The sequence below is a fragment of the Salvelinus fontinalis genome, chromosome 9, assembly GCF_029448725.1.
Source record: "Salvelinus fontinalis isolate EN_2023a chromosome 9, ASM2944872v1, whole genome shotgun sequence".
Lineage (NCBI taxonomy): Eukaryota > Metazoa > Chordata > Actinopteri > Salmoniformes > Salmonidae > Salvelinus > Salvelinus fontinalis.
In genome coordinates, this window is record NC_074673.1 from 59,077,938 (window position 1) to 59,105,219 (window position 27,282).

The following is a 27,282-nucleotide window of genomic DNA, read 5'->3' on the forward strand; positions in this document are numbered from 1 at the left end:
GGTCACCTAATAATCCCCAGTTTACAATTGGCTCATTCATCCCCCTCCTCTCCCCTGTAACTATTCCCCAGGTCGTTGCTGCAAATGAGAACGTGTTCTCAGTCAACTTACCTGGTAAAATAACGGTAAAATAAAATAAATAAAATAAAATAAAAACAGCAGCAGAGACAATCTCCTCCTCGATTAAGATAATGTCGGTTTTGGCCTCCCAACTGGCGCAGCAGTCTAAGGCACTGCATCGCAGTGTTGCGGCGTCACTACAGCCTGGGGTTTGATCCCAGGTTGTGTCATTACTGACCGTGACCGGGAGTCCCATAGGGTGGCGCACAATTGGCCCAGCGTCGTCCGCGTTAGGGGAGGGTTTGGCCGGGGAGGCTTTACTTGGCTCATCGCGCTCTAGCGACTCCTTGTGGCAGGCCATGCGCCTTCAGGCTGACCTCGGTTTTCAGTTGAACAGTGTTTGCTCTGACACATTGGTGCAGCTGGCTTCCGGGTCGTCTTTCCTAGTTGTAAATGTTTGCATGCGCTCGTTAGCATTTACCTTTCATCCGCTACGAGAATTCCATAGTACTTGTTAGTGATGATTTTTGATTTTTTTTTCACGTTTGAAAAAATATATGCTGCCTCTTGTGTGCACTACAAGTAATACCGTAAATCCCTTGATGGCGCAGGCACGGCATGGGAATCTGGATACCGCCCAACCATAATGTTGCCCCCCCCCCACACATTTCAAATAAAAGTTGCGCCCCTGACCTACAAATGTGACAAACAGGCCTTCTCCTGTAACACCTTACTAAAAGTAAGTGTTTGTACTCATAAAGCCTGTATAGGAAGCATGTCCAAGTGGAACAGTTGCAGGTCTTTATTCACCATGTACGTTCCACACTGGCTGTTTCACAGTACCATGTACAGTACGTGTCTGTCCCAAATGGCAACCTATCCCCTATATGGGGCTCCCGAGTTGGCGCAGTGGTCTAAGGCACTGCATCTCAGTGCTAGAGGCTTCACTACAGACCCTGGTTCGATTCCAGGCTGTATCACAACCAACTGTGATTGGGAGTCCCACAGGGTGGTGCACAATTGGCCCAGCGTCGTCCGGGTTAGGGTTTGGCCGGGGTAGGCCGCAATTGTAAATAAGAATTTGTTCTTAACTGACTTGCTTAGTTAAATAAAGGTAAAATAAAAAAATTATATATATTAGTGCACTACTTTTGACCAGGGCCCAAAGGGAATAGGGTGATATATATGATGCACACATACTGCATGTGGTAGATTTTAAAGCACCATAACAGAAGCATGTAACATACGTTTTCAACATATGTTTTCATTTTTGCTCGCGTTGTTTTATGTTGGGCAACACAGTTTACGGTCGATGCACATCTGTGTAAGTATTAAAGCCCTACTGCTTATGCTATATCCTTCTGTTATGGTGCTTTAAAATGAGCCTCAAAGGCAGCTTCACACTTGATAAATATAGGTTGTGTCCCAAATTAGACCCTATTACTGTACCTATATAGTGCACACATTTTGATTGGAGCCCTATGGGACCTGGTGAAAAGTATTGCACTACATAGGGAATAGGGTGCAATAGTTAAATGTATATTATAAGCCCCGCCACAAACAGAAAGAGAGAGGTCACTGAAGAGGAAGTAGTGGTGGTGGAGGGGTTGCCATGCCTTTTGACCGTTAACTGAGTGGCCCAACAAGTCTCGCTTTGTCTGTGACGCATTTAGTGGCCTGGTTTACCAGGGGGAAACTTTTCCTAGTGAAGTAGCCTACAGAAGGATCCTTTCAGCAGCCTTGTAACGGTTTAGGGGTGTGTTTGGGGCGATGGAGGGGTGGAGGGAATGCACACTACGACTGGAGGCTTCAAGACCAGCGGATCGTAAATAGCCTAGTTCCCATCCGGAACAGTTTGTGCATATATTAAGAGGACATTGACTTTTTGTTCGTTTTGGTCTTCGGCTAGTTTTTTTTTCTTCGGCTGTCCATGCCACGAAATATTTTCTTGAGGGAATTGAAAACTACGTTCCTTCGTCGGTGATTGGTCAATAGTGGGGATTCTTCAATGAAGTGTTTGTTGTCATTCGATTATAGACTACTCACTTTCATGCACTTTCTTTCACCTGAGGAATACTGCGCCAAACATCTTAGTGAGATGTGAAATTGCGCTACCAAGATCTTCTCTGCAAATTGTCAAAATGAATGACAGATTTATTGAGTTATCTTAGATTACTCCAGACTCTTTTGAGGAAGTGTATAGTGGCTACAGCGTCTCAAGATGGGCAAACAGTATTATTGCCGCTTTTCTCAAAAATGTTTCAATCGAATGTCTTTTAAGGGAGTATGGGAGTACACTCTTTCAGTTCGGCTAGGTGCCAGCCAAACCTAGCATTTGGAAACCTTAAAACCCATTTAGCTACTGCCAAAACAACACGCACACACACGGACACACAGACACAGAAGGAGCAGAGTTGCAACCTGCACAAATTGCTTAGTTGTGTTTTTGCAGGAAATTGGCTGTAAAACGGCTCATTTCAAAATGTGTATAATTCCAGGAAACTCTAAAACAAAAGCAAAGTTCTCTGCTGTTAAGAAATGTTTTGCTCCGGGCCTCAAAGGCTTGGGTTGGCTTTGACTGTGTGTATGGATGTGGGTACGCAGGCCCGCGTGCCACTGCCACCCCTCATGATGAGTTGAGATTTCTTGTGGTCCCTACCCCTATCAAAGTTGCCCATCCCTCCCATAGAGCATCTGCCCCTGAGAACAATTGCTGTGTGTGTGTGTGGTCTGTCTGTCTATGCATGTGTTATCGTAGTGTCGATGTGTATCTATGTCAGACAGTGAGTGAGTGCCAAGTTATTAGAGACAAACAGTCAAGCCATATCCTCATGGTTGAGGATGTCTTCTTCACTGCTTGTAGTGAAGAACACACACACACACACACACACACACACACACACACACACACACACACACACACACACACACACACACACACACACACACACACACACACACACACACACACACACACACACACACACACACACACACCAAGTCAACACATACCAGACCTAGGCAGACAATAGTTTTATTTTGTAGTTTATTTGACAATACCAACTTTTCAAATACTCAAAGTAGTCAAATAAAGTTTATATCTAGTTTCAACAAAAATGATATTTTCTTTGATATTCAAATACAGGTTTCTGGAAAAACAAATTTAGAATAACTCTCAGAAAACCAAAGGTATTTGAATATACGCAAGTTATTTGAAAACAAAACAAAAATATTCATTTGACCGCTGCCAAATATTTGAAGACCCAAAAACGACAACATTTAGTTGAATTAGTCTAAATATATGATCATAAGCACATGGTTTGGAGGGGTCTTAGACGTCAATCTTTATGTAGTGTGGAATTAAATACACGAGGGACATAGACGTAGACCACTTTTGTAGCTTCAAAATGACTAACACATATATTTTCATAATGAGTGAGACATGTGGTAATACAGTGTCACTTGACATCCAGTTCTTGATACTCGTTTAGTAACTGTGATAATTACAATAGCAACGTTGTTACACAGGACTTCAGAAATTGCATAGTAATAAAGTTGTGACATAAGCGGAATAAGCAACATTGACAAATTTGTCTTGTTTACAGTACTTACTAAAACTCTCATCTCATTGCCATGCAATTAAAATGCAATTACCAAAGTATTATGTATCAACATGCGAATAAAATGTTGCTCCAAACGTGTTTACAGTTTTAAACAGTTTCATGTTAAGTGTTACTGAGAACGCTAAAAGTAACAAAATATGGCTATTAGTTGTCAAAAGAAAACAACTAAATATTCCAAAACTTGAAACAACTACCGCCAAGTTAGTGGAAAATCATGTCAGTTTGTATTCTGTGTAAACTATCCCTTTAAGATGGTATAGTGTGTTTTTGAAACAAGAACACTTACCCTCAGGAGGTCAAAGCATCCAACTTGCTGTTTGCAGTCTTTTCTAATGGCTTTGAATTACTCTGCTGTACTGTGCAGTATTTATCAGGTATTATAACATTTATTGCAGCTTTCGACCTTTTCACTGGCATGTTAAAAGAGCCATGCAGCAGTCGAGCGTCACAACTTACTTATAATTATCTGTACAAAAGATCATTGGTTCATTGGTTTGACTTGATAATGTACACCTGGGGCAATGGAAATTTAGGAGAATGGACATTTACAGAATGTTCAGATAGTCATTTATTCTACACACTACATTTCTGTCAGGGAGAATGAATAGAGCACACACAATCTCCTATACTATTCATTCTATCTTCAACATGCAGTTCCAGATACAGTCCTGCCATTCGTTGAAGACAGCCAATCCAATAGTTTCCGAAAAGTAGTCACTTCCCGATATCTGTCTTAAAATATATATTTTTAAGTAGTTGCTGTCTCAGATCTGTATTCAAATAGTTCCCCCTGGAAAAATGGTTACTTTCCACACTGCATAGTTAACTATAGTTATCCTAGGTCTGACACACACACACACACACACACACACACACACACACACACACACACACACACACACACACACACACACACACACACACACACACACACACACACACACACACACACACACACACACACACACACACACACACACACACACACACACACACACACACACACACACACACACACACACGGGGTAGAAGCTCAGACGGATATCTAGCAGACAGAGAGACAGACAGAGATTGGAGAGGAATTTGTTCTCACCCTCTGCATGGTGCCTATAGTGCTTTGATTAGCACTAAGTGTGAGAGGTGATATTTATTTATATATTTATGGTGTGTGTGTGTTTGCACGTATATGTGTGTGGGGGTGGGGGGTGGGGGGGGCTCCCTCATGCATAGCTATCACATCCAGTCTCCTGCTGCCGGAGACAAACTTTGAGGAGGCCTCTTCTTATCCCGACCCAATGGAATTTAGAATTCCTCCCTGGAGTTCCGTCATTCCCTCACATCCCTTGTTCCACCGTCCCTGAATCCCTCTCTACGCTACTACTTTGGTTCCGCACGCCAGTCTTGAAATGCCATCATCATTTCCCGGAGTGGAGCAGGCCAATTGCTGTGTGTGTGTGTTTATCATAATAACAGATGGACAGCATGCCATTTCTAGCATAGATTCTCCCCCCCTCAGGGTTTAGAATAGATCAAGGCTCAGTAACGTCCCAATCCGACCAAGGTTCTCCAAACTGCAAACGTTTTCCAAATGTTTACAAGCATCCAACAGGCCTTTTACAAAGTCTGCTAAGTGAGAGGTTAAGCTATCTACTTTACCAGTTGGGAGAATTCTTCTAATATTATTATTTTTTTTAACTAGGCAAGTCAGTTTAGAACAAATTCTTATTTTTACAATGAATGCCTTCCCCGGCCAAACCCTAACTTGTACGACGCTGGTCCAATTGTGCGCCGCTCTATGGGACTCCCAATCATGGCCGGTTGTGATACAGCCCGGGATCGAACCAGGGTCTGTAGTGACACCTCTAGCACTGAGATGCAGTGCCTTAGACTACTGCACCACTCGGGAGTAGACAGTATATGTTAGTGCTAATGCAGTTTGCGTAGGGTTGGACTCTTGACAACACGTTGATCACTGCTTACTGCTACCAGGTGTGCAGATTTGTCAAAGAACATCCATCTTGCTGACTGTCGAGGGAAGTGGCAGGGGGAGGGGGGATTTTGGATGAAATGTAAGCCATGCCAATAAAGTCATTTGAATTTGAGAAGAGAAAGTGAGAGAGGCAGAGAGAGATCAAGCAAAACTCCAACTCAACCTGCTGTCTGTACGCCACATCCCATAATTACCCCATGACCGCCATGGAGATGTGTAGTTAGCTACAGTGAGGTCAAGTAATATGTATGACCTGGCTAGCATGTGTGGGCAGCAGGCAGCGCTGGTCTGAAAAACCAATCAGTGTGCGTGTGTGCTCGTGAGTGTGTGTGTTTATCTCTCTCTTTATCTCTCTACTTCTCTTACACCCCTCGTTCTTTCCTTCTTTCTACTCCACCCTCTCTCTCCTGGCCCACATCTAACCCCATGGGCCCAGAGTGCTGCTCTCCAACTCGTGGGAAAATACAGAGGCGAGAGTGGCGATTAAGGCGTTCCCAGGACTAGTATGGGGGAAGATGTTATTAAAGATGAATAGGAACTGTGTAGAATGGGAAACGAATCTTTGGGTATCACATGGTACAGTATTCTCTCCTTTTCTCAAGGTGCTTTATTGGCATGATAGATTTCATTTTTTTATTTTTTATATCTCCTTTCTTTCTCAATCTCCTTGGAGTGAATAGTAGCCAATTGTCACCTTAAATTTTACAGAACTACATTGCCCACCCAACCACGCACGCACACACACACACATGCTCCATTCCTTCATGATCACTTTATCCTATGCCTTGGTTAAACTAGGCCTCCGGTAGAATTATTTTTGAAATTGAGGGTGGAAATAGGAATGGGTGTTGGCCCTAGCCTGTTCAGCCCCAAAGCGTGTGTGTCTGTGTCTGTGTGGGTGCCTGTCTGTCTGTGCGTGTGCCTACCTGTGTGCGCGCGTGTCTGTGTCTGCATGTTAGGGCAGACTCTGGGCAGCCCAAACCTTAACCCTGACCACTTGGTCTGGAGCTGAGAGAGCTGTCCCATGAGCCTCAGCTTCTGCCTAGCCCTCAGCGGATGTGGGAATTCCCCAAATGGGGAGCAGGGGCTGGCGTTGGGAGTGACCAGACGCGGGGTGAGGTGAAAGGCAAATGGGAGAAGAGAGAGAGAGCAGGGAGATTGGCAGCCCTAACAGTACCATCTTTCGTTTGGTGAGAAAGTGTGAGAATAGAACTTCAACAGTAACAAGCGAGTTACATGAGTTGTGTTCATTTGGGCACGTAATGGAGAAGAAAATATCGAAATGGTTTGCAACAGAACTTGAAAATGTACGTCTCTTAATTGCCAATTCCGGGTAACCGGTAACGCGACACTGGTGAATAATCTGAGAACTATGTGCTATAGGTCCACTGTGGATCTACTTAGTAAATCATGACTTGAAAGCCTTCTGAGAGGTGCTAGCCACATCCTGACCACACAAGTGGTGTTTCCAGAACGGTCATCCATGCCCTCTACCCAACAAAGCCCTAAAAGGATACCCGAGGGTGGGGGAGGAGAGGGGGGGGGGGGGGGGGGGGTGGGTGGGAGAGGGTCTGGGGGCTAGGTGGCTATTTTTACACACACACAGACCCTGTGTAAACAGCAGATTTGATCTGCATCCCAAATGGCACTCTATTCCCTATATAGTGCACTACTTTTGACTGGAGCCCTATGAGTGCCCTTTGGGACGCTGACTTGGGGGGTGACAAATCTGTTTGGCAGCTTGTTTTCATTCTACTACTCCCTAAAGAGGGATGTGTGAGAGCTGTTACAATGTTGGTCAACCCCCTCTTCTCTCCTCTTAGAAATACTTCAAGGCACAATAATGTTGAATACCCTTGCCAACTCCTATCAACATTTATTTTGAATATTGCATCAATTATTTGCGTTCTGTAAGTTTAAGAAATATTGTCTTGTCGTTCTGTTACAAAAACCTTTATCTTTAAGATGTTTTCTAATGTCTCTCCATCGTGAGGAGGGAGAATAATGAAAAATCACAGACGTAACAACGGTAGACCTACCAATTAGTTATCATTTTTACTGATAACAATGTTGTTTTAGGATTTATTAAGTGATTAATACATGTAATTCTGTTACGAAATCTGTAACAGAATGGCCGAAAAAATCTGTAACAGAATAATTGCAATTGAATTGGCTATAATGGGAAATGATAGTAGTCACAAACCACAGTTGGGTCATCTGCTACTGTGAAAACAGTCTGGACAACGTCTCCCTGTGTCTCAACATGTTACCTGTGCAACTAGAGGCGACAAAACCCTAGATCACCTTTACTCGACACACACAGAAATGAAAAACTCTATCCTCCTGATTCCTGCTTACAGGCAAACAATCTAACAGGAAGTACCAGTAACGTGCTCAATACAGGAGTGGTCCGATGAAGTGGATGCTAAGCTAAGTGTCTGTGTGTGTATATACAGTTGAAGTCGGAAGTTTACATACACTTAGGTTGGAGTCATTAAAACTCGTTTTTCAACCACTCCACACATTTCTTGTAAAGAAGTTTTAGGTTGTAGTTATTATAGGAATTATGACGCGTAAACTATTTCTCTCTATGCCATTTGTATTTCATATACCTTTGACTATTGGATGTTCTCATAGGCACTTTAGTATTGCCAGCCTAATCTCGGGAGTTGATAGGCTTGAAGTCATAAACAGCGCTCTGCTTCAAGCATTGCTAAGAGCTGCTGGCAAAGGCAGGAAAGTGCTGTTTGAATGAATGCTTACGAGCCTGCTGCTGCCTACCACTGCTCAGTCAGACTGCTCTATCAAATATCAAATCATAGGCTTAATTATAATAAACACAGAGAAATACGAGCCTTTGGTCATTAATATGGTCAAATCCGGAAACAATCTTTTCGAAAACAAAACGTTTATTCTTTCAGTGAAATACGGAACCATCCATATTTTGTCGACGAACGTGTGGCAACCCTATCACGGAACCCAAACCGGCTGCCATCATGCATAAATGTATTTTATCCCCTTACACCAAAGGTGATCACGACTCGCAGGTTAAAATATCAAAACAAACTCTGAACCAATGACATTAAATTTGGGGACATTAAACATTAAAAGCATTAAACATTTATGGCAATTTAGCTAGTTAGCTTGCACTTGCTAGCTAATTTGTCCTATTTAGCTAGCTTGCTGTTGCTAGCTAATTTGTCCTGGGATATAAAAATGTAGCTGTTATTTTACCTGAAATGCACAAGGTCCTCTACTCCGACAATTAATCCACACATAAAACGGGGGCCGAGCTCCTTTCCATCCAGGACCTCTATACCATAGGTAGGCCCTAAAATTGTCAGACTCCAGCCACCCAAATCATAGACTGGTCTCTCTTCTACCACATAGCAAGTGGTACCAATGCACCAAGTCTGGAACTAACAGGAATCTGAACAGCTTCTACCCCAAAGGCATACGACTGCTAAATAATACGACTACCAAATAGCTACCTGGACTATCTGCATTGGCCCTCCTTTGCACGGACTCTTTTGACTCATCAAGAATGAGAAACTTGAATATTGTGAAAATGTTGCCGGCGCGTGTTTACTGTGAAAATTAAGGCTGTACCCGCTTTAAGCTACAGTTTTAAGTGGCAAAGTAGGCTACTGTGGCTATTTGATCATATCGTAAGCCTACCAGAGTGGCCTACCATCAAAAAACAATGGAGAAAAATGCATCCCATAACATTTTGCTGTTTCATCATTCAACCTACAGTAGCAGCAAGTGTGTGGTGTTCAATGTAGGCCTACATTCCATGAGCCTTTTGAAAAGAAAAACATGCAGGGCTTGACATTGCCCTGTTTATCCACTTGTCCTTCAGACTGAACACGTTGTTGTTTGATGCAAGAAACCCCTTTACAAAATAAAATAGATTATTATTCCCATTCCATTATTACAAAGATTCAGACAAATTATGCTACTCTTTGCCTATTGGCTACTTGGGTTATTCAAGACCGTCTCAAAATACAACACTGTCCCTTTAAGACATAAAAAAAAGATCTTTACCTGAGCTATAACTAGGCTAATAACTCACTAACTTGCAAGGGATATGAACAAATGTGCACAAGCGCATCTACTCACGACTCAAAGTGAATGGCACAGATCCATATTTGGTAATAACTATTTGCATATAGGCCTACTGCAGCTCTGATTGGTTTTGGCGCACAGGTCTGTGTGCTGAGTCATGCATGTCAATGCAATAGAATCATACTCCAATGCGTGCTGCCTGCAAGACGAGGCTTGCGTAGTTCATTTTGTTTCGGTATGCTACATTGAAAGGGGATAATAATGCGTTGATTTGAGCACAATTCCCACAGCGAAGCGAAAGGTTGATAGTGTTAACTAAAGGGAAAACTAGAAAGTTGAGTGAAGTTCAACCTCGTGCTTCTCTGCCCGCGCTGATATTTCATCTGTGCAGCAGTCCGAGGGGAGCTGTAGGCCCGCGCAGGCCGCAGTTTAGAGGGAACATTGCTCATCACATATGCTGCTGCTACTGCTTATTGTCCATCTTGTTGCCTAGTCACTTTATCTCTAGCCATATGTACATATCTACCTCAATTACCCCGTACTCCTGCACATCTACTCGGTAGAGGTACCCCGTGTACAGTGTATAGCCAAGTTATATTTATTGTGTTTTTTTCCTCATGTCATTATCTTTCTATTGTTTTTCTATTTTCCTCTCTGCATTGTTGGGAAGGGCCCATAAGTAAGGATTTCACTGTTAGTCTACACTTGTTGTTTACGAAGCATGTGATAAATAACATTTGATTCAATTTTTTTCTCGACAGTTAATGCCACCTCTCCCGGCTCTTACCCCCCCTACCCATGAGCCCTCTCGTTTCATTTTTTGTAACCACCGTCCTCACCCATTGAGCATTAGAATACTAGCCAATGTATGGAACAATACCCAAACATGCAGAGGGGGATATTGCATACTTCTACCTTTGTGTACTTAGGATAAATCACAATGAATACATCACATCCATAATTATGCATTTCTGTTAGTACAGATCAGGGACCCATGATGTCATTCTGTTGGTGTCATTCTGTTATGTAAGGGATAAACGTTGACGTTCTGTACATTACCAAATAATGTACAAATACAATTTGATTACCATAATGGGTGACGCAGCGTAGTTCATTTTTCCATGGTTATATACAGAACGGAGGATCAGTTTGATATTTATGGATGCAAACCAGTTTTTATTTATTTTTTATGTTCCGTGCCATTCTCGCTGGCAATGCTCTTATCCCTTGCTTGCTAGCCACGGTTAACACACTTATGACGTCTGCAACCAAAATAACAGCAAAGTACTGTTTTCTATGGACATTTCATTTGGATACATCCATAACGATGAGCTGATAATGCCCAATTTTTGCCTGGCATAGAGAGAAAAGTTTGCCTTCTCGTCAGGACTTTCGTCAACACTGATTGTTAATTAGGAGGAGATTGCATTGGATATCAAACACTAGGCTAGAATATGACAACCGAATTGAAAAATATCAGTTGCTGAAAACAGCTGGTCAAACTAGAAACATAAACACGTGGGAGGATTTGACAGTTTTAGCGGTGGAGGTGTAACCGATGTGAAAGGGCTAGCTAGGTAGCGGTGGTGCGCGGTAGCAGCCTTTCAGTCGGTGACGTCACTTGCTCTGAAACCTTGAAGTGGTGGTTCCCCTTGCTCTGCAAGGGGCCTTTGTGGAGCGATGGGTACCGACGCTTCGTGGGTGTCAGTTGTTGATGTGTGCAGAGGGTCCCTGGTTCGCGGCCGTGTCGGGGCGAGGGGACGGTCTAAAGTTATACTGTTACAGAGGCAACCGGAGAAATTCATCTTCATCACTCGCCACGTTGGTCATCAGATGCCCCCCCCCCCCCCCCAAAAAAAAATATGTTTCCTCGTTGAACCTGTGTTTACAATGTTTCCAATTTCAGTTTGTGTAGTTGCTGGTTTTGCTTTCTGTAACTTTGTAGGAAGTAGCATGTGTAGGTGCATATTGCGTCATGATTGCAAGGTGTCCCGATGGCTTTTCCAGCTGTCCCGTCATCTGGTTTTAATGTCCATTCTAGAATGCCCTTCTAGCCAATTAGATACGAGTATTCAACAATGCTGTGGTATAACCGGTGTTAATCCACTTCACTTACTGTAGTTCAATACCCGAAATAATAGATTATTTTTCAAAGTCAAGGTGTCATATCATAGCTGACAACCCATTCTTTCTGCAGACAACTTTGAATCTTAATTCAGAGTAGGTATTTAATAATACTTTTTGGAAAACTTGGTGACATAAAAAATTGAGGGATAATTTACTGTAATTCTGTTACGGAACTTTACATCTGCACTGTTTTTCAAGTATATGTTTTGTAAAATATTGGTGGAATTTTTTTTAAGTACTCCTTGTGCATAGAGTTGTATGGTTTGTTTAACTTTGCAATCAATAGTTTTTGTTTGGCATACATTTTAGAGTGGAAAATCAGTTTCATCATACTTCTGTTACCGTGCTATTGCACTTAGCAAGATAATCCATAATGGAATCATAGATTTGACAGGGACATGACGTAGAAGTCATGTTGAATCGCTCTTCAGACTCTGACTGAAGTTTAGGCTGGAAGGATAAGGGATGGAAGACTCTGTCTCTGTTATTTATTAGATGCTGTCCACCGCAGGACTTTGGATTCATTTCTGAAAACGGACTTATTTGGTTACGCTCTGGGCAAGCCTTCTCTGACAGGCATCACAGCTTGTTAAAACACTGTTCGTGTGTGTTAAAGAAAGCAGTCTGTCAGCTATTATTTAGCCATTATGGCTCTGGGAAGAGCTGAGAGGTTGTCAGTCAGATCAAGTGGGCTGACTTGGCTTTAGCCTTTATAGCCTTTAAACAGAAGGAAATGCACACACATATGCACGCACGCACACACACACACACACACACACACACACACACACACACACACACACACACACACACACACACACACACACACACACATGGCCCTCGTTGGGAAATAGTAAAAAGGCAAATGGACTTTGGCAGGTACATCACTAGTGATACTGAGAGTGCTGTTTTGTTCAAGTTCTCTGGTTTTCTAGTTAGGAAGGGAGAGGAGAGGAGAGGTGAGGGCAGGGAGGGGAAGGGACTGAAGTCATATGAACATGAATAGTAGCCCTATATGGCCTACAGTGCTAAATATTGCAACCCTTAGAGTTGGTGTAGAGGTATTGTGAGACGTGAGGAGTTACATTGTTGCCTTCGGGTAACTAAACACAATATATGTAGTGAGTCACACTACTCGGCACCTGCACTGTAACAGCTGTGTCCACAGTGGCTATAGTCATAGTGATGCAGGTACCCCCCTCTACACACACACACACACACACACACACACACACACACACACACACACACACACACACACACACACACACACACACACACACACACACACACACACACACACACACACACACACACACACACACACACACACACACACACACACACACACACACACATCTCCCCCTGTGTTTGAATTGTTGGCACAATTGGGCTCAGGAATGCCTGAACAGGTGCCCCCTGGAGATAAACACACACACACACACACACACACACACACACACACACACACACACACACACACACACACACACACACACACACACACACACACACACACACACATGTTTATATTTCCTGTCAGAAGCCCAGGTGCATGTCATTCTGACTGGTCGTGGTAAAGTGAGACAACTTAACTATGTTTACCTTGGAGCACGTGGTAAATATCTGTCCTTAGCAGATGATTTCAGATGAAATGCACACGCACACAGACATTCACTGGCCTGTGTGGTAAATATCTGTTTCAGCAGCTGATTTCAGACACACACAGACATTCACTGGCCGTGTCCAAAATCTGTCTTTCCTACTACTTACTTAAACTGCATAGTGTGTACTAATCGTACTACGTACTATTTAGCACGTACTGTTTAGTAAAAAAGTATGCAGTATGCCACGGCCAAAACGTACTACTTTTGGTGCGTTCTAGACAACTGGCAATTGGAAAACAAAATGAGCTCGGACTGGGACAAATCATGATGTTGGGGATCTTAAGGTCAGAGAAGTCAGAGCTCTAGGAAGCATTTGGAACAACATATTTGGAGTGAACGTAAGTGTACCGTAGTCCTACGCATGTGTCAATTGAAGAGTCACCTGAATGAAGCATGAGAGGAATAGGAGATGCACCAGAGGAACGCAGTGTTGAGGCAGAGGGCTCGTAATAAGGACGACTGGCTAATAGTCTGAACTGTGTGTAGTGAGCTTTCTGGCGCCCAGAGCTGCGGAGGCATCACCCAACTGTGTGCCGTACATTGTGAAGGAGAAGTCCAGTGGCTACACGACTCAGGCTGGTTCCCAGAGAAGCTAGCCCTCTACAAGATCATCACCAGGCTCCATCTTCATCAACCATCTCACTGACCACCTTCCTCTGATCAAGCCATGAACTGTCCCTCGCCCTCTTTAGAGGATGCATACACTTAGGTCTGAGTGTATGTAAACTTCCGACTTCAACTGTATATACTTACGTATATACTTACGTACATACATACATACATACATACAGTTGAAGTTGGAAGTTTACATTCTTAGGTTGGAGTCATTAAAACAAATTTTTCAACCACTCCACAAATGTATTGTTAACAAACTATAGTTCTGGCAAGTCGGTTAGGACATCTACTTTGTGCAAGACACAAGTCATTTTTCCAACTTTTGTTTACAGACAGATTATTTAACTTTTAATTCACTGTATCACAATTCCAGTGGGTGAGAAGTTTGCATACACTAAGTTGACTGTGCCTCTAAACAACTTGGAAAATTCCAGAAAATTTGAAAAGCTTCTGATAGGCTATGTGACATCATTTGAGTCAATTGCATGTGTACCTGTGGATGTATTTCAAGGCCTACCTTCAAACTCAGCGCCTCTTTGCTTGATATCTTGGGAAAATCAAAAGAAATCAGCCAAGACCTCAGAAAAAATATTGCAGACCTCCACAATTCTGGTTCATCCTTGGGAGCAATTTCCAAACCCCTGAAGGTGCCACGTTCATGTGTACAAACAATAGTACGCAAGTATAAACACCATGGGACCACGCAGCCGTCACACCGCTCAGGAAGGAGACACGTCCTGTCTCCTAGAGATGAACGTACTTTGGTGCGAAAAGTGCAAATCAATCACAGAACAACAGCAAACAACCTTGTGAAGATGCTGGAGGAAACAGGTAAAAAAGTATCTATATCCACAGTAAAACGAGTCCTATAACAACACAACCTGAAAGGCCGCTCTGCAAGGAAGAAGCCACTGCTCTAAAACCGCCATAAAAAAAGCCAGACTACGGTTTTCAACTGCACATGGGGACAAAGATGGTATTTTTTTTGAGAAATGTCCTCTGGTCTGATGAAACAAAAATAAAACTTTGGACATAATGACCATTGTTATGTTTGGATCAAGATGGGGGAGGCTTACAAGCCAAAGAACACCATCCCAACCGTGAAGCACGGGGGTGGCAGCATCATGTTGTGGGGGTGCTTTGCTGCAGGAGGGACTGGTGCACTTCACAAAATAGATGGCATCATGAGGCAGTAAAATTCTGTTGATATATTGTAGCAACATCTCAAGACATCAGTCAGGATGTTAAAGCTTGGTCGCAAATGGGTCTTCCAAATGGACAATGACCCCAAGCATCCTTCCAACGTTGTGGAAGATGGCTTAAGGACAACAAAGTCAAGGTATTGGAGTGACCATCACAAAGCCCTGACCTTAATCCTATAGACAATTTGTGGGCAGAACTGAAAAAGTGTGTGTGAGCAAGGAGGTCTAGAAACCTGACTCAGTTACACCAGCTCTGTCAGGAGGAATGGGCCAAAATTCACCCAACTTATTGTGGGAAGCTTGTGGAAGGCTACCCTAAACATTTGACCCCAAAAAACATTTGAACATTTGAATAAACTGAGCGCAAATGTATTTGGCTAAGGTGTATGTGAACTTCCGACTTCAACTGTACATACATACATACATACATACATACATACATACATACATACATACATACATACATACATACATACATTCAGAAAGTTTTCAGACCCCTTGACTTTTTACCCATTTTGATATGTTACAGCCTTATTCTAAAAGTGAAATAAATGCTTATGTTTTTCTCATCAATCTATACACAATACCCCATAGTGACAAAGCGAAAACAGTTTTTTAGAAATGTTTGCAAATGTATTAAGAAAATGACAACTGAAATATCACATTGACTTAAGTATTCAGACCCTTTACCATTCGCCCACACAGCTGCAACATTTCTGGGATCTTTTATTTCAGATCATGAAACATGGGAACAACACTTTACATGTTGCGTTTTATATTTTTGTTCAATGTATAACACTTTCTATTTTCACATACTGAGAATGTGTCATGCGGGATTGCGTTGTCTCCCACCATTCGTTGATTTCGGTTGTGCATCCCCATGTCTAATTGATCAGCTCTCGTCGAAAATAATTATGACCTCCATTTAAATTATACTAGAATTCCCCAAAAATCCACATACTATTGAACTTAATTTTTTGGGTTTACTCCAACTGCCTAATATTTAGGACTCAAGTATCGGTATTTGGACATGGCCAGTCCCTCTGTGGGATGTCCGGCTCTGGATAACACAGCCATCTGTGTTGTCTTTATTATGTCATTCTGATAATACATGGATACAATTATCACCCATCCCTCTACTTCATTTTGGAAAGTTGGTCGTTTCAGGATGTGGTCTGTGTGCGTGGGTGTGTGCATGTGTGCATGGATGTGGGTGCGTTTTTGTGTTTCGAGTCAGCATATGACTGAAGAGTAAACTGGCCGCTGTCTACAGTAAAGGCACTGGCCAACAGACAGACTGAGACATTGATTTGAGTTCCCACTCCCTCTTTCAATCTATTGACAGATAGAGCAGTAGTGTCCCTTATGTTAAACCGTGAGCCTTTTTGAAGCCCTGACTCTCAACTGAATTTCATCTGAAATCATCTGCTAAGGACAGATATTTACCATGGGCTCCAAGGGAAACATGGTTGAGATGTCTCACTTTACCACTACCAGTCAGAATGAGAGGCACCTGGGCTTCTGACAGGAAGTCTAAACATGTGCACACATTGTGTGTGTGTGTGTGTGTGTGTGTGTGTGTGTGTGTGTGTGTGTGTGTGTGTGTGTGTGTGTGTGTGTGTGTGTGTGTGTGTGTGTCTTTCTCTCCGAGGGGCACCTGTTCAGACATTCCTGAGCCCAAGTGTGCCAACAATGCAAACACGGGGGGGGTGTGACTGTGTGTGTGTGTGTGTGTATATAGGGGGGTAGCTGTATCACTATAAACTGTACTGAACTGAACTCTACTGTACTGTACTCTACTGTGATGTCCAAACTTGTGAAACATATATTTCTATGATTGGTACAGATTTGGTCTGGTCCAGACGAACCAAATGTGGTCTTGTTTGGGGTCGGGGCTCATTCGAATAATAGCCAGTCTGTAGAATAATACCCAATACATGCAAAGGAGGATAATCCATATATTCACGAAAACATCACCATGAAGAGAATGACATTCAGAATTATGCTTTTCTAGATCAGGGACCCATGATGTTATTCTGTTCCTGGGTGCTAATCCACTTCACTTACTGTCGTTTAATAACCCAAGAGATTGGAAGCTATTTTGTAAATGACATCGTCAAGGATCGGTAGGATAGTCAGTTTTATGAGGATATGTTAGGCGGCGTGAGTGAAGGAGGCTTTGTTGCAAAATAGGAAGCCGACTAGATTTAATTTTGGATTGGAGATGTTTAATGTGAGTCTGGAAGGAGAGTTTACAGTCTAGCCAGACACCTAGGTATTTGTAGTTGTCCACATATTCTAAGTCAGAACCGTCCAGAGTAGTGATGCTAGTCGGGCTGGCGGGTGTGGGCAGCGAACGGTTGAAAAGCATGCATTTAGATTTACTAGCGTTAAGAGCAGTTGGAGGCCACGGAAGGAGTGTTGTATGGCATTGAAGCTCGTTTGGAGGTTAGTTAACACAGTGTCCAAAGAAGGGCCAGATGTATACAGCATGGTGTCATCTGCGTAGAGGTGGATAAGGGAATCACCCGCAGTAAGAGCGACATCATTGATATATACAGAGAAAAGACTCGGCCCGAGAATTGAACCCTGTGGCACCCCCATAGAGACTGCCAGAGGTCCGGACAACAGGCCCTCCGATTTGACACACTGAACTCTATCTGAGAAGTAGTTGGTGAACCAGGCGAGGCAGTCATTTGAGAAACCAAGGCTTTTGTCTGCCAATACGATTGCAGTGATTGACAGAGTCGAAAGCCTTGGCCAGGTCAATGAAGACGGCTGCACAGTGCTGTCTTTTGTCAATGGCGGTTATGATATCGTTTAGGACCTTGAGTGTGGCTGAGGTGCACCCGTGACCAGCTCGGAAACCGGATTGCACAGCAGAGAAGGTACGGTAAGATTCGAGATGGTCGGTGATCTGTTTATTAACTTGGCTTTCGAAGACTTTAGGAAAGCAGGGCAGGATGGATATAGGTCTATAACAGTTTGGGTCTACCAGAGTGTCAACCCCTTTGAAGATGGTGATGACCGCAGCAGCTTTCCAATCTTTTGGAATCTCGGACAATACGAGAGAGAGGTTGAACATACTGGTAATAGTGGATCCAACAATGGCGGCGGATAATTTTACAAAGAGAGGGTTCAGATTTTCTAGCCCAGCTGATTTGTAGGTGTCCAGGTTTTGCAGCTCTTTCAGAACATCTGCTATTTGGATTTGGGTGAAGGAGAAGCTGGGGAGGCTTGGGCAAGTAGCTGCAGGGGGTGTGGAGCAGTTGGTCGGGGTTGGGGTAGCCAGGAGGAAAGCATGGTCAGCCGTAGAGAAATGCTTATTGAAATTCTTGATTATCGTGGATTTATCAGTGATGTGGTCGGCATTTGATGGTGAGGTATTCCAGATTGGGAGAACAAAAGGACTTGAGTTGAGTTCCTGTATGTTATAACAATCACATCATGAATGGTTAATGATGAAGCAATCCCCTCCGCCTTTGTTTTTCCCTGAGATTTCTTTCTTCCTGTCTGCGCAATGGACTGAGAAACCCGCTGGCTGAATTGACAGGTACAATATATCCATAGAGAGACATGATTCCTTTAAACAGAATATATTACAGTCCCTGATGTCTCTCTGGAAGGAGATCCTCGCCCTGAGCTCATCTACTTTATTGTCCATGGACTGAACGTTAACGAGTAATATACTCTGAAGCAGTGTATAGTGTGCACGTTGCCTGAGTCTGACTAGTGCCCCACTTCTTCCTCTTCTCCTACGTCGTCGTTTTGTGCAGCCCCCGGGATGTATAGAGCTGCCTCGGGAAGTTCAAACAAAGGATCCGGGTCAGGGAAAACACATTTCTGCTTCAATTTCTGGTGAGTGGCGCCAATCTAATATCCCAAAAGTTTAATTCCGGCTGTAGGTTGTAATACACTAAATGTTCTGAGCAAATATTGTAAGAAATAACACAAAAAATTTAAATTCTGCAAAGCTGGCTAGGAGTTAGACACAGTGTCTGTCAGCGACATCTTGTTCATCGTGTGCTCGAGCAGCCTAGCTAGACTAAGTCCAAGTCATCCACAACACTTTATTTACCCCGTGAGAAAAAAAGAGTCTTGCCTAACAACAGAGGGAGTTGTGTGTGTGTGTGTGTGTGTTTGTTTAATCTTGTGTCCTCTAGTTTTGCTCTGTAAATGGAAAGGGAAGGGGGGATACCTAGTTAGTTGTACAAATGAATACATTCAACTGAAATGTTAAATGCATTAACCCAGCCCCTCTGAATCAGAGGTGCGGGGGGCTGCCTTAATTGATAAAAGTACCTGTGATGTCTATTGATGTCAGTTCACAATGTCTCATGGGTAGGATGACGCTGTTTGAAGACTGGTAATTGGTGTTATTCCCTTGGTCCCTAGTTGTGTGTGTGTGTGTGTGTGTGTGTGTGTGTGTGTGTGTGTGTGGCAGTAAATTCTGAGTCACAAACTGCACCAGTGGAAGGAAGTCACATAGTTGAAGTGATAATGGAACACACACACACACACACACACACACACACACACACACACACACACACACACACACACACACACACACACACACACACACACACACACACACACACACACACACACACACACACACACACACACACACACACACACACACACACACACACACACACACACACACTTCCAGCCAGTAGACAGACAGAGTTGTCTTTTCTCAGAGTTATTTCCATCTTTCTCAGCCTCCTCATCCCGAGATCTAAAAAGGTGTCAAATGTGTTGGAGAGAATCTGACTCAGTGAAGGCTTTGCCAGGCCTGGAGTCCTCTGGCTGTGTACCACAGGTCTGTGTACCTATTATCCATCTCAGCTGTGGTGGGTCATCCATAGAGAACAGACCTGCACACATGCTCGTTTGTTCAATTGTTAGTTTGTTCGTCTAATAATGAATGTATTCATTCACTCCAGACCTATACATCAAATGCGCCAATAAAGGGTGAGAGAAAGGGGTTTCAATCCTGGAGAGTGGGAGTGGAGAAAGGGGAAGAGTAAGGGCGGGTGATGAGGGGGGGAGGGGGACCTTGACAGGGTATTAGAATGGGGGTGAGAAGAGGGGGAGAGAGAGGAAGGGAGAGAGGGAAGGGGGTCAATTGATTCAAATGGGGTGTTGTTTGCCCCGTTGTTCTACAGGGCACATTCCAGCTGAGGGAGAATGATCTGATCACACAGATTAAGTGAAATTATCACCCGCACACACACATGGGTGACTAAATAAAACAACCTCTGTAGTTCTTAGTTGTGCTTTGTCCAGGGCACTCCTCAGTGTCACTCGTTATGACTGAATAGAGAGACACTTGTTCTCAGGGGAGAGGAGGGGTCACTGTTCCTTTTCAAACAGGCAAATAAAGCAGTCACCCCTTGATATGTTCCAGCCAATGAGCTACATCCTTTTACAATGGCCAGAGAGAGGCCAGGGGTCCTGAGGGTCACAGAGGAGGAGATGCCACTAAAGGGAATTGTTCTTCTCACAATGAAAAATAAAGAGCTTAGGTCTTATGTGTCAAGCATCTCAGAGTAGGAGTGCTGATTTTAGGATCAGTTTTGCCTTTTCGATCGCAATGAATAGGATCGCCTGGACAGGGGTTGCCTGATCCTAGGTCAGCACTTTTGAACGAAACGGAATCACTTTTTCTCGTTTTTCCACCCCGAGGGACATTTTCATATTTGTATTTGTCAAACACTCTCTTGGCAACATTTTTCAGTGACGACATCGTTCCAATAATAAAAAGTTGATTTATTTACGACTAGGCGGACTGGGTTTGTTTGTTGCGTTAAAATGTGTATGTGTGTGAGGCGGTGGGTACTGTGTGTGAGCACATGCGTGTCAGTGTATCTGTATATCATTAGGGAAAACAAAAACAGCCTGGCGTGTCTCCACGACAACTCCAGTCTAATGTGCAACGTCAAGGACACACATAAAATATAAAAGCCTCCTATCCAATAGCGGCCTGTGTTACTATCCACCCCTGTCTCCCAGGCCCGACTTCAGTGCATGTGTGTGTAATGTGAAGTGGTGTTACGTTTCAAAACAAGGGACGTCGAAGGAGATTGAGAAGACCCCAGGCTCGACAGTGAGGGCTGGAATGTAAAACATAAAGAAGGAGAGGGACAGAGGTAGAGGGCAAGGGAGAAAACAAGAGAAGGGTGAGAGAGAGAGAGGCCGTGTCCAAAATCTGGGGTGCCTACTACTTTCTTCAACTGCATACTGTGTGCTAATCATACTACGTTGAGTAAAAAGTATGCCACGGCCAAAACATACTACTTTTTCAAGACAACTGGGAATTAGGTGAAATTTAGATCCTGAAATTTAGATCCTGAGGCCCATTGTCGTGCCATTCATCCACCGCCATCACCTAATGTTTCAGCATGATAACGCACAGCCCCATGTCGCAAGGATCTGTACACAATTCCTGGAAACTGAAAATGTCCCAGTTCTTCCATGGCCTGCAAACTCACCCATTGAGCTGTTTGGAATGCTCTGGATCGACGTGTACAACATCGTGTTCCAGTTCCCAACAATATCCAGAAACTTCACACAGCCATTGAAGAGGAGTGAGACAACATTCCACTAGTGTAACGATAGTCATTTTCTTCCTCCTCCTCGGACGAGGAGAGGCGAGAAGGATCGGACCAATACGCAGAGTGGTTAGTTTCCATAGTGATTTAATATATAACAAAACAATATGCGATACAAAATAACTACCGTGACATTCCCGTGTGGCGAAACACTGACACAAGAACAAACACCCACAAAACACACGTGAAACCCCGGCTGCCTAAGTGTGATTCTCAATTCTCAAGGGACAACGATTGACAGCTGCCTCTGATTGAGAATCATACCAGGCCGAACACACAAAATCCCAACATAAAAATCACACATCGACAACCCACCCAACTCACGCCCTGACCATACTAAATAAATACAAAAACAAGGGAAAACAGGTCAGGAACGTGACAACTAGCCACAATCAACAGCCTGAGCAACTCTATTCGAACGAGATGTGTCGCGCTGCATGAGGCAAATGGTGGTCACACCAGATACTGACTGTTTTTCTGATTCACGCCCCTACTTTTTTTTAAAGTTACCAAGAGATGCATATCTGTATTGCCATTCATGTGAAATACATAGATTAGGGCCTAATTTATTTATTTAAATTGACTGATTTCCTTCCATGAGCTGTAACTCAGTAAAATCTTTGAACATGTTGCATTTATATTTTTGTTCGGTGTAGTTTGAGGGGGCAGAACAACATTATAATCCCCTGTTCTTCTTTCTAACCATTATCATTTCCATAAAAACGGGTCAGAAAACTCGAACCGATGACATCACAATAGGTCAGAACACTAAAGATAGTGTTGTCAAAAAGTCCCTCCGGTTTTATCTGTCTTACCATTGTTTGAGGGTGAGGGGAGATGTTTTAAAGTGAGCTGGAAACAGACTGGATCTCTGTTCCCATCACCTCTCAACACCAGCCCTGATAAAAACACATTCCTGGAGACTAATTGGTCTGTGTTTGCTGAACTGTTGTGTCTACAGTAGAGAGCGTGTATGAATGTGTGTGTGTGTGTGTGTGTGTGTGTGTGTGTGTGTGTGTGTGTGTGTGTGTGTGTGTGTGTGTGTGTGTGTGTGTGTGTGTGTGTGTGTGTGTGTGTGTGTGTGTGTGTGTGTGTGTGTGTGTGTGTGTGTGTGTGTGTGGTTTGTTCCCACCTATGTCCGTAGACGTGAGTATCACAACCCCTAAGGACAAATTCCTAACAGGGGTTTTCAAACACACACACACACACTGGAGTGGACACCTGCCTCGCCCCCATAACAACCTAACAACCTCTTCATTCATCACAGTGCAGAGGGAATAGATAAAACAGGGAGCGTAGGCTTCAAAGCCACTTCCACTCTCCAGAAAGAGCTCCGATTCTGGGCCATGAGGCTGGGTCTCTCCTCCTGCAGAAGCTGGAGAACCACACAATAACACAGTGTTTGATTGGACTGATATTGTGAGTCTATTACCCATTCCTTTTGATCCCACACGCACGCACGCACGCACGCACGCACGCACGCACGCACGCACGCACGCACGCACGCACGCACGCACACACACACACACACACACACACACACACACACACACACACACACACACACACACACACACACACACACACACACACATACATGTATTCACTAAAGAATGTGCACACACACCCTGTCCCTGCCTAAGATCTCTACAAAAGGGCATTTAGAAAGGTCCAGAGGGACAAAGGACCATTTAACGTGTGGGTCTCCAACCTTTTCTAGCATGTGAGCTACTAACTTTTTTTAAGCTTTCAAATAGGCATTCTTAATTTCTCCTCTCCCCTGCAACTCTTCCCCAGGTCTTAATGTATAACAGAAAGTAGTTCACTATGTTCTGTCAATTAGATTTTGTTCTCCCAAATTCGGTTTTATATTTTGAGAGGAAGTGTGTACCGTAAGTGTATGTAACAGTCACAATACACTGGAAGGGGGGGGGGGGGCGAGTTTTTTGATAGCTAGAGCCTCTTCAAATAAACAACAAATCAACTTGGAAGATGGCAAAGAGAGAAGCTTCTGCGGTGGTGTTCAAAGTGGCGAGCTAGTTTTTGTTCTTAAAATAATCGCCGCCATTTCATCGGAATGTTACGTCTTAGAAAACTGATCTGCAGTCTTCTGCCTGCCGTGCCTTTAACCAGCTACGTCCTTCAGTAGCACTAGAAGTTAGAACTGTTTCGAACAGTCACGTCAGCTACATGGTTACTTGCTTGTTGTTGAGTGACTTCACACTTAAACATTAGCCTAGTTAGCTAGCTAGGTACTTGTTGTAAATACCAAGGCTTGAGTTCAAACTGTTACCGGGTCTGATGACAACACCAGGCATTTCATTCAGTGGCAAACATGGCAGAAGAAATGACGCAAACAAAGAAGGTTTTCAGTAAGCCATGTGGTTATAGTTAGCTCTCTTGCCACCGCACTATACACTGCCACTAGTTTCAGCTGACGTTACTAACCCGGTAGCCTACATTCCCTATTTTCTTGGTCCCAACACATCTCTTTTGTTCTAGTTCTCCTGATTTGTCACATCAGTTTATCTTAATTGAACTGATTGTAGAGTTTATGCTACCTGAATGGTTACAAGCTGACTGGGTCTGGCTAGTTTCATTGCACATAACCTGTTATGGTGAAAGTGCTGGTAAGCTGCCCTCATTACGGTTTCACCTTGGCATTCCGACTTGATAAATTATGTGGCAGTCGAGCGATCTACAGACAGTTCACACAGCTCTACTTTGCTCATGTTTTGGTTAATGTTGTACTTCATCTTACGTATTTGCAAGATCTACATGGAGGTGCAGCTGGTACATGCATGGGTGAAAAACAAGTGGAAGAACCACGAGCAAAAGGACACAGTACGCTACTGTATGTTGTCTTGACATTTATTACTGTGCTGTACTTGAAGTGGTAAGCGGTGATGGATTAGGTGCTGCAGGGGCTGCCACTCCATCACCCCAACGGTCATCATATCCTCCCAGAAGGCTCCAGAGGCGAGAGAAGGTGACTGCCAGGGAAGCATGCCTTCTGGCCATTTTCGAGGCCAATATTAAGTTGTTTTATGTATTTTGCATGCTATTCTACTATTTTTGATGAAGTCCTTTTTAAAAAAAAAAACGAAGTGGATTTCTGTTTTTGCATTTAAAAAGTGTTTGTTTGTAATAATGTGTTTTACTTTCAAAATTTCGACATTCAAAAAATCGCAAACATCTGAGCTACAGTATCTTGTTGCAGGTGCATGGTAAAAATGTGAAGTTGAAAGAAAAAATAAACCTGTACATTGTTCTTGCTAGTAGGCGAAGGGCTGTCCCCGACCCCCAAAAAATCTTTGTCGACCGAAAGTCATCTGCTATTTCAACCAGTCGATTGGTCAAATTTTTAAAACATGTATTTTTCAATATATGAATCTAATTTTATTTGTCACATGCACCGAATAAAACCGGTGTAGATCTTACAGTGAAATGCTTACTTACAAGCCCTTAACCAACAATGCAGTTTTAAGAAAATGCCCCCCGAAAAGTAAGAGATAAGAATAACAAATAATTAAAAAGTAGCAGTAAATAACAATAGCGGGGCTATATACAGGGGGTACCGGTACAGAGTCAATGTGCGGGGGCAATGGTGTTGAGTAATTGAGGTAATATGTACATGTAAGTAGAGTTATTAAAGTGACTATGCATAGATAATAACAGTAGCAGCAGCATAGAAAGGGGGGGGCAATGCAAATAGTCTGGGTAGCCATTTGATTAGATGTTCAGGAGTTTTATGGATTGGAGATAGAAGATGTTTAGAAGCCTCTTGGACCTAGACTTGGAGCTCCGGTACCACTTTCTGTGCAGTAGCAGAGAGAACAGTCTATGACTAGGGTGGAAGGAGCCTTTGACAATTTTTAGGGCCTTCTTCTGACACCGCCTGGTATTAAGGTTCTGGATGGCAGGAAGTTTGGCCCCAGTGATGTACTGGGCCGTACACACTACCCTCTGTAGTGCCTTGCGGTCAGAGGCCGAGCAATTGCATTACCAGGCAGTGATGCAACCGGTCAGGATGCTCTCGATGGTGCGGCTGTAGAACCTTTTTGAGGATCTGAGGAACCATGCCAAATCTTTTCAGTCTCCTGATGGGGAATAGGTTTTGTTGTAACCTCTTCATGACTGTATTGGTGTGCTTGGACCATGTACGTTTGTTGGTGACGTGGACGCCAAGGAACTTGAAGCTATCAACCTTCTCCACTACGGCCCCATCAATGAGAATGGGGGCGTGCTCGGTCCTCCTTTTCCTGTAGTCCCCAACCATCTCCTTAGTGTTGATCACATTGAGGGAGAGGATGTTTTTCTTGCACCACACGGTCATGTCTCTGACCTCTTCCCTATATGACAACTCATCGTTGTCGGTGATCAGGTCTACCACTGTTGTGTCATCGGCAAACTTAATGACGGTGTTGGAGTTGTGCCTGGCAGTCATGAGTGAACATGGAGTACAGGAAGGGACTGAGCACACACCTCTGAGGGTCCTTAACTTAGTGATGAGCTTTGAGGGCACTATGGTGTTGAACGCTGAGTTGTAGTCAAAGAATAGCATTCTCACATAACTGTTCAAACCAGGTGTCGAAGTGCAGTGTGGAGTGCAATAGAGATTGCATCATCTGTGGATCTGTTGGGGCGGTATGTAAATTGAATTGGGTCTAGGGTTTCTGGGATAATGGTATTGATGTGAGCCATGACCAGCTTTTAAAAGCATTTCATGGATACAGACGTGAGTGCTTCAGGTCAGTAGTCATTTAGGCAGGTTACCTTAGTGTTATTTGGAACAGGGACTATGGGGGTCTGCTTGAAACATGTTGCTATTACAGAGAGGTTGAAAATGTCAGTGAAGACCCTTGCCAGTTGGTCTGCGCATGCTTGGAGTCGGAAGTTTACATACACCTTAGCCAAATACATTTAAACTCAGTTTTTCACAATTGCTGACATATAATCCCAGTAAAAATTCCCTGTCTTAGGTCAGTTAGGACCACCACTTTATTTTAAGTGTGAAATGTCAGAATAATAGTAGAGAGAATGAGTTATTTCATCTTTTATTTTTTTCACCACATTCCCAGTGGGTCAGAAGTTTAAATACACTCAATTAGTATTTGGTAGCATTGCCTTTAAATTGTTTTGGGTCAAATGTTTTGGGTAGCCTTCCACAAGCTTCCCACAATAAGTTCTGTGAATTTTGGCCCATTCCTCCTGACAGAGCTGGTGTAACTGAGTCAGGCTTGTAGGCCTCCTTGCTCGCACACGCTTTTTCAGTTCTGCACACACATTTTCCATAGGATTGAGGCCAGG

General features: G+C 43.4%; 1 protein-coding gene across 2 annotated transcripts in view; it reads left to right on the top strand.

Moving 5' to 3' along the window:
- The window catches only part of abtb2b (ankyrin repeat and BTB (POZ) domain containing 2b), a 143,873-nt gene that overhangs the window by 38,719 nt on the left and 77,872 nt on the right, over positions 1-27,282 (top strand). The window lies entirely within an intron of this gene.